The sequence below is a fragment of the Etheostoma spectabile genome, chromosome 15, assembly GCF_008692095.1.
Source record: "Etheostoma spectabile isolate EspeVRDwgs_2016 chromosome 15, UIUC_Espe_1.0, whole genome shotgun sequence".
NCBI lineage: Eukaryota > Metazoa > Chordata > Actinopteri > Perciformes > Percidae > Etheostoma > Etheostoma spectabile.
This window is the reverse complement of record NC_045747.1, coordinates 31,380,946-31,395,039: the sequence shown is the minus strand read 5'-3', so window position 1 is coordinate 31,395,039 and position 14,094 is coordinate 31,380,946.

The window sequence follows — 14,094 nt, the reverse complement described above, 5'->3', positions numbered from 1 at the left end:
GTGTGTGTGTGTGTGTGTGTGTGTGGACAGTTAGGGGGGTGCAGTGCACGCAGGAAACCATCACAGGTTGGATTCAAACCCTGGACCTCTGTGTCGAGGCGTAACCCTCTCATTACATGTGCGCCCGCTCCACCACTGAACCAACCCGGCCACATTATCAGATATTTAACTTCTAAACCCCTTCTTAACCCTCGGGGTGTCTCCCCGTCAAAACTGAAAATCAACACTTTTGTTGAGGCTTTTTATAAATGTTTTTAACTTTTTCTTACATTTTTGTCCCTTTTTTTTAACACTTTTGACGCTTTTTTTCAGTGTATGTCACTTTTTATGATGTTTTCAACACTGCGTAGCACTAACTTATTAACTTTAGTTTTACAGTTATTTTTGGAATTTATGGTCCAATCAAACCTCATTTATAGGAATCATCCTAATGTTTGAGTTAGAAAGCAGAATCTTAGGAATTATTTAGACTAATTCAAAGGAATGGATGTTGATGATAATCACCTGACTTGGAGATTGTCAACTATTTACATCAAACATTTAACAACAACTTCCACTTTGTTTTACACATGCTATACAAATAGAATACGGACCCAAATTAATGAATAGAGATTGTACTTGGAAAGAGCGTTGGAACAATCCATGTTATTTTGTAAGAAGACGTGATAGGACAAAAACTGCCACTGAGACAAAGAACATGAATGGCAACTGACAACTGAGGACAACATGAGGACACTGGGCATGACACCCATGAGGACAACATTGAGGCAACATTAAACAACAATGAGACTGGTACCCACTGGGGACAACATAGGACACATAGGACAACATGATGCGGCATATCCTTATATTTATGTTCTCGCCACCTAGTGCATATTGTGCTAAACCTCTACCGACAAGCTGCTTATACTAGAGGTAGGCAAACTTTTTATTCTACTACACCTGTTATCTATCCTATAATGAGTGACCTAGAACAACTGTACAGAATGACACACCATGAAGTTTAATATAACATTACACAAATCCTGTACACAGCTGGGATCGGATTTGTGCCATGATGCGCGATCCTTTTCACACCCTCAAGGCTGCCTCTGTGCAGTTTACGGTCCATTCCTTTCTGCTTGCTCGTTGTCAGCTCTGTTGCCTAGATCATGACGAGAACTTTACTTAGCCCATGTAAAATGTTTAATCGGTGTAGCGGTACATAGCGCATAACCACCCTTCCAATCGATTCCTTGTTTTAAAAAGCCGAATCATCTTTGTTTCCTCAAAATAAGGTGCTATTACGTGCAGGACCAGTTTGTGGTAATTAATTTTACATGACTGATTCTGGAGTGGGCAGAATTGGTCAGTAATTAAACGAGGAACGAGAAACAGGGTATTGTCTAATATTGATTGGGGTACATGCAAAAACGGGTTCAGAAATACGTTGTGTACAGTGTTGGATTTTCGTTAGCAAGACAAAAATAAGCCCAAAATGTGGATTCTGTGTTTGCAGGCGCTAGCCTAACTAGCCTCTGGTAGGCTGCTTGAAATAAAGAATACCCCACTATGGGTTACCTCCATAGTAAATAGAATCTCTTTAGACTGCCATTAATAAACACTTTAATGTTTGCCATCTTCCAACAGTTAAGGCAGCAACTAGGTTTTTTACCTTGTAAAATACAAACAGCAATATGGCGAACCTCAAAACAAGCCTAATAAACCTACACATATCAACATGGCTTGATTAGAAAGCAGCGTTCTGTGTGTGTCTCATTACTATGTGGTCTCTCCAGAAGCTTATGAGTGGAACATGGCCGCACAGCTATGTCTAAAAGTTTATAGTAATTGCCAGGAGAATATGAACGAAGCTGAAACTAATTATTTTAAATCAAATCAGTATCATCAGGGATCTTTTTTTGAGCGTTTTAAGTGAGGCTCATGCTGAGCCAACCCACTCTAGTGTGCAACTGCCTGTGTTCCCCCTTTGTATTTCTTGGAAAAACGGTTACTACATTTAGTACCGTGCTCATGCTTTACATTGATACAGCCACCACAACACCCCCTCGATGGCAGCAGGTGGCACCAGTCTCACTACCTGGTCTGCTGCTGGAACCTCCTCGTCCATCATGAGCACACTGAGGGGTACTATCCTACCGCTCATGCAGAACAGAGAGTGAGCCTGTGTAGTATCCACTCAACCTATTTGTCCGTGAGGGGGCGATTATTTTATAGTAGTTTGATTCGTTGCATTCTTGTTAAAACTGTTGACAAGCCATTGGTGATTTCTTTAGTCGCTCTTGTTGACCCCCACAGCAGCTGTACCGTTGGTAGAAACGGCCATTTTTGTCATTGTCGCATTCTTTTTTTGAGAGCGGGTCAGCGGGTCCTGCGGCAAACGTTTGGCAAAGGACGGTAGACGCCCCAACGGCAGAAAGCAAAGAAACTAGCCTTGACATTCTGTATGTTTCTCTTCACATTTTGTATAACATTGTTCTTCTGTTTGTAACAGCTGGTAAGATTGTGTCAAAGAAATATATGAAACGTATGGAGAATGTGCGTCTACGCATGACCAAGTGATCTGAACAACATGCGTTCTTTAGTAAGGATTTGGAGTACAATAAGCAGATCAAGAGCATTCTGTGTCTTATCTCGGGAACATTAATGCAAGCTCAACTAGTAGGTACTCAACAGTTGTGCTGGTGCCGCTGATGTCATTTCACGACCAAGTGGCCTCAGCCATGGGTACCCTATCCTCAGTGAAGTTTAATATTTAAAATGTACTCTACAGGAATCTCCGTCGTCACCCTAAAAAACGGGGAATTGGAAAGGTTTTTCAGGCTTGATGCTCCATATTTTAAACCATCAATGGTATGTTTTTAAACAGAATATGTGACATTGTAGGGTAAGGATGAGAGGTTGGAAGTGCACATTAGTGCTGGTTGTTTGTGTGGTTTGCTGCGCAAAACAGCATCTCTAGCAGTGCCAAGTCCTCGGTTTTGGACTCTGCAGGTGAAATTTTTCTCAAATCCTGGCTGTAGAATCGATACAACAACAATTTAACACATCAGGGGACCCGGACATATTACAAATCCAAAAGGGGCAATATTTTTTTTTCCCCTGCTTAAGGTGCCCATTTTATGACAAAAATCACTTTTGCTAGGGATTTGGGATGATATTTTGTGTCTCTGGTGCGTCCAACACGCCAGCAAACTTGGACCACAGCTACCATGAAGCTGTTTTGAGTGAAATAACAGGCTATCTGAATGTCCTCTGCCTTTCCGTCCTCCGGGCTTGAGTTTTTCATGTAGTGATGCTGCCTGCCACACGCTTTGTGTACGTCTACCGTTATCTGTCCCAGAGTCTACTGTTCACGTCTAAAATCCGAGTTGTCGTAACAGGAAAGCATGCTTCAGCGTTAGCATTGCTCAATTGGCAAAGCACGCGGCTACACGGTGAACAACGACACACTATTCACCACTATCTACACAAGCACTATCTCACATTTTCCTGTTCTCGCAAGTATTTCACAAGTGCGCCCTCGTTTAGAAGCAGTCGCCGTGCTTATCTGCCTTTTTACTGACCAAAGTTGAGAGAAATGAGTTATCTAGCTGATGTGTCTTACCTTTCTACTGTACTGGGTACTTCCAGCCCCAAAGATAGTAAAGAAATGAAGATGTCTCAACTCTGTAAGCTAACAAACAGAGACCCAAAGACACGAGTGAAAGAGGGACCTGTAGCATGTGCATACGACACAACAATATGGTTTATGGTGAAACTGAAACCATCGTAAACTATTCTGGTTACAAACCATCAGAATACAATCAGAACCGATATTTGAACATAATATGGCACTTTAAAGGTAACTTTTGCCTATTTATGATTTAATGTACAGAGGTCAAGGAGATAGAAAACTCAATAAGTGGGAAAGACAGTCACTCGTCCATGCGCTTGCAAGTTTAGCTAATCTGAAGAGGCCGAACAGGTTCTTGTCCCACAGTAATGTAAAAACGTACAGAGCTTTATTTGTGCTTGCGATGCATATTCTCATATTCTCAGGAACAGTTTATTAGAACGTTGTCACAAGCTAGGAATCATACTCGTGGGTTTGCTACTGACATTTATTGTCTAAATTGCCTGTACTTTATTGTGTGCCCTGTGTAAAACAAAAAAACATTCATCAGACACATACAGTCATGTACAGAGGGCTTAAACTCCCACATGTATTCACAGACACTGTTTGAATTCTGTCGCGTACAGTGGTCATAGGATACAGCTCCGTTGATGTTAGCGTTGTACTGGACTTGTCAATGTTAGGAGTTCCCGTTCAGTCTTGACGTCCCTACAACCTACAAAAAACTACAATGATACAAAACGTTACTGACACTGCACATTGTTGCCATGGAAAGTTGTTTGTTTAATTGGACTCATCGCTATACCTTATGGGAGCCAATTCTGCCTTTTCTCATCTAAAAGGTCATAGTGTGGAAAAGGAAAGTAATGAATAGAACTATCAAGAAGAGTGAAGCACGGCAAACGAAACGATGGCAAGGGAAGGAAAAGTACATTCATCATGATTCACAAGCAATGCTGTCCCCTGGCGGACCCATCACTAACAAAGTCTGGGTATGACGTCGTTTGTGGAGAGAGACAGGTCAGGAGAGATTTTGTACTCTGGTATACGCTGGTCTCACATCTCCTCCCCCCACTGCAGAATGAAATATTAATATGGAGTTTATTAATATCTGCTGCCCTGACTGTTGTGAATATGTTGTATGCAAGAGTTCGGCACGGATGCCGCAGGTGAACAAGCCTTCCTCCTCCTCTTGCTTCTCCTCACCTTCCTCTTTGACAAAACCTGTTATCTCTCTATCACTTTTTGCTCATCTCTCCTCCTCCTCATGCTCACTTCACTTTTTTCATAGTTCTTTGTTTCACTCATTCTTCTTATCTTTTCTTTCTTCTTCTCATTTTGCTTTCATTCACCACCTCGCATTCCATTCCTTCCTGTCTATCACAGCTCCTTATTTTTCAAGGAGGGAGTGCTCGATCCCGATGCTACGGCACGGGTTTTGTCCATAAATCAAAACGTGCTTCATTTGATGGCTATTTTTATCAGTTAGTTGATACCTGTCCTCTGGTAAAGAATAATCTAAATGATACCGCTGTATAATGTCGCTCCACATCCTTTTTTGTGACCATAAAGGGCTGTGGGTGGTTCATTCAATTTTTTTTGCGAAGGGTATACCACTGTGTGTACTTGGAGGTCTTTTCGCCTGAGCTGTTTGTATGTTAGAATCGTTTTTGTTTAAAGATTTTTAAGTGTACCGTGCTGTTTGCTTTTAACATTTGGTTGTCATGAGCACGGGTGTCATAAAAAATAAGACTTTTGTTGGATTTTGTGCTCATGAACTACTGGCAACTAGTCAGCCAAAGGGGGTTGACTTGACTTCCAAGTTTACCCGCTCTCAAACAACCATGGCCAGTGCAGTCTATATCTGTGGCCTCAAAGTAGCACTCTAGGATTAGCGCATAGTATGTCATCTTGACTAAACAATTGGCACTTGAATAATGGATGAATGGATTAGCTACATTCTTATAACATAGTTCCTGTAACTACTTTGGATTAATTCCATTATTGTGGAAAGACTGCCAATTAGAGGGATTTATAACACATGAGGTTGGGGTTTCAACATCTAACAAAGAAAAGAAGCTGCCAGCATATGGACATGCAACAGAAATTTGGCAACCGATATATACAATAAAATGTAACCATTGAGACAATTATTTGGTTTTCACAATTGGGGGGGGGGGGGGGTACCATGGGTTTACAGTAAGCTTAATACCCCCACCTAATATGTTGTATGCATTCTTTGGACAGAAAGTTACCTATAAGACACCTTCTCACAACTAACATCCATATATTAAAGTCCATTCTTGTTTGAACAGTTTGCTCTCAGGAGTCTAGCTACCCCTGACCTCCTCGGATAATCAAAACGCTACCACTCTGATGGTTCAGATCCACTGATTCACGGAGCCTTGAGTCTCGGTTTGACTGAGCTATAAACTAGAAAGTCATGTCGTGAGAGCATAATGGCGTGTTGAAATATTAGACCTACCGTGCAATCGATTCCTATACACGACATGTACTTCACGTGGTCATGGTACTATTATCTGTCTGTGTCTATCTATGTCGTTGATGGGTTTGGCACACTGTCCACCTTTTCAATTTTGCGCCTTCCACTCAATATCCCTCTCAAGATAGTATTTTACAGTCTTATGAATAAATCGCATTATACAATACTGAGTTGTATCTCCATGAAGGTCAGGCCTCCTCAGCGCAATGTGAAAAGTAACAATAACACCACAGCAGACTTGTCATACAGCGTTTCTCGAGCCCCCCAGACAACTGTATAGTTCATGTTTTGTTGCACGACCCATTCATAACAAAAACGTAAATGTGCCCTCATCCTATACGGCTGTTTTTGGTTTTTTGTATGTGTATAGTGTACTGGCATTGTCTGTTGTGGAGGGTCCATAGATCAATGTGGAGCAGGTGTATGTGTGTCTGTGCTTTCAAGTGTTGAGCAGTTGTCATACCAACGGAAGCTGGTGTGTGGGTACCATGCCGCTGTTTGGCCTGGTATGTGTGTGGGCATGGCGTGGCCTCATTGCTGGGAGCACGGTGTGTCTGTGTGGTGTCTGCACTCCCAGACCTGCTGAATAATGTGCATATGGCAGTGAAGAGAGATACAAATGAGAGACACCCCACATGGGGTATGTGCATACAAACTCATGCACATGGTGTACAAACTGATACAGACAAGCTTTTATACTGCTTTTGGATTTTGTGCAATGTGCAGACCCATTCTGTGCTTGTGTGTGTGTCTGTTGTGTGTGTGTGGCTAGTAATGTGTCTTTTGTTTTGAATAAGGGAGTATATAACACATAAGTTCAACCGGTATTTATGAGTGGACAAAGTGATAATGTAAATAGTGAAACATGAGATGACAAACAAAAAGCACAATCGCAATTTTAGCAAAAAAATGAAACAAGTTCATCCTCCTAGTTATCCCGTTTTTGTGTGTGTTATTAGTTTAAGTAACACAACTCAGTGCTGTCTGAAAAACGTGGTTATTCGTCGGTCACACCGCGGGAATCAGTTATCTGCATCAGATTTGGCCGATTGATTATCATCCTGTGTGTTTTTTCCCGTGGCTCAGACTAGTTTAGAGAGCAAAAGAGAGAAATAATTGTCAGCTATTTTGAACTGTGTCACCGACAGGGGATGTGTGGTCGAAATACAAATATTGAGAAGCTAGCGCGCGGAGAGACATCAAGAAAATGTGTACGTACTGATGATGGGTATAATTGTATGACGAACAGGACAGAGCTCTCAGCTTGGCTGAAAATGACCTTGTGTGCCCCGATGTGCAGTGAACTGGCATCAAACATAATGGGGTAGACCTAGCTTCTAGATTAGAAAGAGACACAAAGAGTCGAATGACAAGAAGAAGAAGAAGAAGCAAGAAAGACAATAACGTATTGACGCAGAGGGGGAGGGCGATTGTTTGGAGTTATATGGGCTTATGATAGAGGATGAGGAGGAAGAAAAGAGTTATCGTGGGGAAGAATCAGACTGAAGAAGCAGGACTGACGAAGATAAAGACGTATGCAACTAGAGGTGAAAGAGAAGGGAAGGAGATAGCTACAAGCAAAACAAGGAGGTCATCATTGTCAAATACACTTGTCACTTACTGGGATGGCAGAAGACAAGGACTGGTGGTGTCATTGTGTGAAATCCAGCAACGTGCTGGAAAAAAGACCATTTGTCTCGCCCAGAGTTTGTTCTGGACATGATAGCAGAGGCTGTTAAAGATTAGCTTTTTTACTCTTTTCAATCTAGATGATGCTGCCAAGGTGCGGGCCCTTAGTGTGTTGGCTGCATGTGTGCATCACCCATTAACTACATGTCCCCGCCCCCACCCCCCCTTGAATCAGGTTGTCCATCATCAGGTAATTGACTGATAATTACATCAATTCACCTATCCCCAAATACTCCCTTTTGGGACTGGTGAGGAAAATTAGCAAGGAAAATCTGGAAAAAGGATGTCGGGAGTAGGATGGACAAAAATGAGTGCAGCTGACGTGAGTGAAGAAAAGATAAAACTGAGATGGCACACATGATAGGAGATGATGTGAGGTGTGAATCTGATTATAGTGGTGGCGATAACTCTTTCAAATGTGGTCCTTCTTCGACGTGTGGTTAGTCCCTTGGTTCGATCAAGACGGAACTATTGGAAGTTCCACTGAGTTTCTACTAAACAAATCCTTGTCCTGTAAGGAATTTTTTTTGCTAGCTGTGGGACTTTGTCTACATTACGGAACTGACTTTTGTTGTAAGCCATATTACTTGCGTGTACAATATATGTTAATGATGTTGTGTGTGTTTGTGGATCTGTGTGTCGTCGTGTGTGTGTGTGTGTGTTTGTGTGTGGTGTGTGTGTGTTGTGTGGGAGCGTCAATGTTGTTGTAGCGTATGTGTTTGTGTGTGTAGCAATGTCCTCTGATGGGCAAGCTGCTTGGGAGTTTCAAGTGATAGCATCTCTTCCTAGAGTCTTTATCATTAAGTAGATACAGTTCACTGACTATGAGTTTGTATCACCGCTCATTACACTCTGGCCAGTGTATTCTCATTGATAGTGACGGCTCGTTAGGTCACATTATAGTTCAGTTTACAGGTGATTGCCAACTCGTCTTTACAGTGTATGACATTTTTAAAGCATCATAGATCACCCTTTTTTGCTCGTTTCTTCCATTTTTGGATGTTAGTCTCTATCCTTGACATGCAGCTCATTCTGGTTTATTATTATATTAGATCATATACATTATAGTACTACAAACTACACAATTCACCTTAATGGGGCACAAAGTAAAAGAGACCTTTTTATTACATGCGTGTCCACTCCCGGTATTTGTCCAGTAAGTTAGGTGGCCCCCTACTCTAGGTAATGCCTCTCTACTGTGCTTCCATTCCTACAGTCTCCTCTTGTCTGCCATCGCTTTTATAAGACCTTAAGTGGTTCCCCTAAATACTGTTCTGAGTCCTCTTTTTATATAGACCTTAGTGGCCCTAATACTGTACGGAAGTCTCTTTCATATAGACCTTAGTGTCCCAATACTTGATTCTGAAGTCTCTTTTAATAGACCGATGTCCCTAAACGGTATCTGAAGCTCTTTTATATAGACCTTGGTGGTCCCTAATACTGATCTGAATCTTTTATATAGACCTTAGTGGTCCCTAATACTGTATCTAAGTCCTTTTATTGACCTTAGTGGTCCCTATACGGTATCTGAATTCTCTTTATATAGACCTTAGTGGTCCCTACTACTGTAACCCTGAAGTCTCTTTTTATATAACCTTAGTGGTCCCTAATACTGTACCTGAAGTCTCTTTATATAGACTTAGTGGTCCCTAATATCCGTACTGGAAGTCTCTTACATAGACCTTGTGTGTTGTCCGGCTTCACCACCCTCACCTACCTGCGGGTCCACGCCAGAAGCACCACGCCGAGTGAAGAGACGGCGGGGCACGGGGGGCTCCGGCGGAGCGGTCGCGGGGTGCTGCTCTGCCAGCTATGCGGGTGCAGTGCAAGACCGCCACGCAGCTCCAGGCCACATGGGCACCCACGGCAGCCAGGGACCCCGGGGTGCCAGACCAGCGCCGGCCCGTGGGCACCACCAGTGGCCTCACCGTTTCCACGCCACGCGGTTGGACTGCTGGTCACGGACTGCTCTGGATCGCCCCCCAGACTCACACTAGCAGGCTGGGGTGGCTGGGGCAGGGGGTGGGGGGGACATGAGGAGGAGAGAACTGGAGTGACAGCATCCAGCATCCGATCCAGGTGGGTGAATCAACGTCCATCTCCACCTTCCCCCACCTGAGCCCCATTTCACAGAGGTTGAAGACTCACAATTAAAAAACAACAACAAAGAAAAACACCTCCCTGCCCCCCCCCCCCCCAAATCACCGGGTCGCTTCTCGGTTTGTATGGCCTCCAAACCCCCAATCTCTGACCCAAATGTTGGCATCATTGTGCATTGTGGTATGTAGGCAGCAGATTTTGACATTAGGGAACATTATGTCACGTGTTTGACCCAGTATCACTTCCACTCCTCTTCTCATTATTCTTTATTCTTCACATACGTTGCATCGTGTAACAAAGCCTAAATGTTCTGTCTTTTACAAATAAGAACTGATACAATAAATAACAATGAGTTGAACATGTTAACATAACATGTTACCATAACATGTTAACATAACATGTTATACAACCCCAAAAAAACAGTTGTCCTATTGTCAATAACCACCTGGGGAAGTTTTACGCTGCCCCTGTTAATTAGAACTGTTCTGTTTGCCCTGCAGGGTCTTTGCCGATAGGCCGAAGAGGACTTAGCCTGGTGGGGGGGGGGGGGGACCTTTTTACTCCTGCTCCATCGGCTGCGCAAACAGCTGATCCGCCACAGACTCTTGAGAGACACTGTCCAGCGTCCCTGTCGAGCCAGGTGGAGACGACAGGAGGACGACCTCCGTGTGTGTTTTTATTCCCGTGGCTTTAGCGGTTAGTTGTTCTCTCTCCGCTCTCATGTCGCCCGCACTTCACGCGTGTCATGATGATTTTGTAACGCCGCTCGAGTGTTTTTAGATCGTTTCTATCGACCTAGAGATATAAACGCGACTTCATGATTTCATTTCTTACTGAACGTCTCCAGTTTGCCTTCGTCGGACTCTTCAGACAGTGTTTCCGGGATGCACGATCCACTCGACCTTAATTGACCTTTTATGGGTTTTTGCATGTAACTGATCCCCATTGTTCTTTCAAGTCACGTCAGCTCATTGTCATTTCTCTTCCACATACTGTACTAGCATGCAGCGGAATCGAACCTGGTTGTTCTCCCCATCCCCGCGTGAAGAAGACAACGAAATGCACAACGATAGGGCCATTTTTAACATATTACCAGACAAAAACAACAGTGGTTATGATACGATGGGTAAAAAGCTCTTTAATTTACAGATAGATGTGTGTGTGGTGTGGTGTGTGTGTGTGTTGTGTGTGTGTGGTGGGTGTGGTGTGTGTGTGTGTGTGTGTGTGTGTGTGTGTGTGTGTGTGTGTGTGTGTGTGACACTTGTTTATTAACAAGTTTAAAAGCACAATCGTGAAACATCTTCTTATTAGAAGTTATTGTAGCACCAGCGGTGGAATGTACTAGTACATCACTCCGCTGTACTTAAGTACACATATTGGGTACTTCATGTTACTTTTTACTTCTACGCTACTCTCCATACATGCACAGCTTTAGTTACTAGTTACTTTAGTTACTCCACTACATCCATCTGACAGCTTTAGTTCCTAGTTTACTTTTAGTTACTAGTTCCTTTAGTTTACTTCCACACATCCACTGACAGCTTTAGTTCTATTACTTTGTTACTTACTCACTACACCTCACAGCTTTATTTACTATTTACTACTTAGTTACTAGTTACTTTAGTTACTCCACTACATCCATCTGACAGCTTTAGTTACTAGTTTATTTAGTTACTAGTTACTTTAGTTACTCTCCACTACATCCATCTGACAGCTTTCTATTACTATTACTTTAGTTACTAGTTACCTTTAGTTTATCTCCACTACATCCATCTGACAGCTTTAGTTCCCTATTAATTTTATTCCTAGTTACTTTAGTTACTAGTTACTTTAGTTACTCCACTACATCCATCTGACCTTAGACTTTATTTTCCTCTTAATTTAGTTCCTAGTTACTTTAGTTACTCTTACTCCACTACTCCATCTGACAGCTTTAGGTTTCCAGTCTTTTAGTTACTAGTTATATACTACTTTTAGTTACTCCCCTACACCATCTGACAGCTTTAGTTACCTAGTTACTTTCTGTTACTTATCCACTACATCCATCTGACAGCTTTAGTTCCTAGTTCTTTGTTACTAGTTACTTAGTTACTCCACTACATCCATCTGACAGCTTTCGTAGTCACTAGTTTACTCTAGTTACTAGTGTCTTACTACAGTTTACGTTATTTGTTACGCCACTACATCCATCTGACAGCTTAGTTAGTTTACTAGTTAACTTTAGTTACTTCCACTACAAATCCATCTGACAGCTTTTAGTCCTAGTTCATTTAGTTACTAGTACTTTAGTGTTACTCCACTACATCCATCTGACAAGTAGCTTTTAGTTCCTAGTATGTACTTATTTAGGTTACTGGATTACTTTAGTTACTCCTAGCCTTCTTTAGTTCTAACTCTTATGTCTATACTCTCTAACATTCCAGTTCCTATCCATTCTTAGCCAGACAGCTTTAGTTTTCCTATGTTACTTTAGTTACTAACAGTTACGTTACAGTATGTTACTATTTACTTTGTTACTTTACTACCCTACTTCATCTGCCACCTTTAGTTTCCTAGTTACTTTAGTTACTAGTTACTTTAGTTACCCACGCCTCACATCCTGACGCGTTAGTCCTAGTTACTTTATTCTAGTTAACCTTTAGTTTACTCCATACATCCATCACTGACAGCTTTAGTTTTCCTAGTTACTTTAGTTTACTAGTTACTTTAGTTACTCCACTACATTCCCTGACGCTTTAGTGACTAGACTTTAGTTACTAGTTACTTTAGTTACTAGTTACTTTAGTTACTCCTCTACATTCATCTAACAGCTTAGTTCCTAGTTACTTTAGTTACTATTACTTTAGTAACTCCACTACATTCATCATGCAGCTTTAGTTACTAGTTCTTAGTTACTCATCTACATTAATCTGACAGCTTTAGTTCCCTGGTTACTTTAGTAATAGTTACTTCACAGCTACCACTACAGTTCATCTGACAGCTGGCTTAGTTAGCTAGTTACTTTTAGTTAACTCCACTACACTACATCTGCAGCTTTAGTTACTGTTACTTTTAGATTACTAGTTACTTTAGTTTTGACTCCCACCTACATTCATTCTCGACTAGCTTTAGTTCAGTTCACTTTATGTTACTAGTTTACTTTTAGTCCTATGACTTTCCCATTAGATCTCCTTGGCTATCATTAATATACTCGATGTAGTTTGATATAATCTGATGTTAAATTACTACAGTAACGGCACAATACACGGGAGTAACTCTAGCTAACACTATCGGTATGCTCTTCAGGTGCATGGCAGCTGATTTGCGATGATGATGTCTCAAACAAGGATGGATCTGTACTCCTTTCTTTTACACGAGATTCCCTTTCTACCTAAGTACGGGACGCATTTTCTACACAGTAATCTAATAAGCCAGATTCGCAGGAACTGTACCTAACGAGTATTTATCAACAGCGTGGAGTTTAGTACTGTCTTTACGTGCATAAGTTCCTGAGTACTTCTTGCCAACCGCTGTTGAACCGAAATAACACATAAAACACCGCTTACTTTGTTAAATGCCGATATCCGAGCTGGCGCTGCCGAAATCATTTGTGTGTGTGTGTGTGTTGTGTGGGTTTGTTGTGTGTGTGTGTGGTGTGGTGTGTGTGTGTGTGTGGGGTGTGTGTGTGTGGTGTGTTTGTGTGTGTGTGTGTTGTGTGTTTGTGTTTTGTCGGCCGACCCCAGAGGGTTAAATAACAATAACAATAATACGATAATATCTTTAGAAATAAAAACAACAGACAAGATATGTCTCAGATAAGGAACTAGAAGACGACGTGGTGACATCCGGAGTCTAGAGTACACTGTCAAAAAAAATGGGACAAAACATGACCTTTAGGAACAAAAGCTTGTCACTGGGTGGCGGTTGTGGGGGGGGGGGGGTACCCTCAAAGGGACTTTGTTTGGACCTTGATATACGTAGTCACATTTGTACCTCACCTGTTTCCAGGGTCTGTAGTACTCGAGTCCGGCTTTGACTCGGTCCGTTCTTGGACGCAAAGACCGTTTTCTATGGTTTCTGGACTTGTCTCGGACTCCCGCTAGTATTTGGACTCTGACTTGTCTCGGTCTCGGCCACTGGTCTGGTCCTATATGGCTTCTGGTCTGGACCGAGTCCAGGTGTCTTCATTATGTTGATAATAATATTG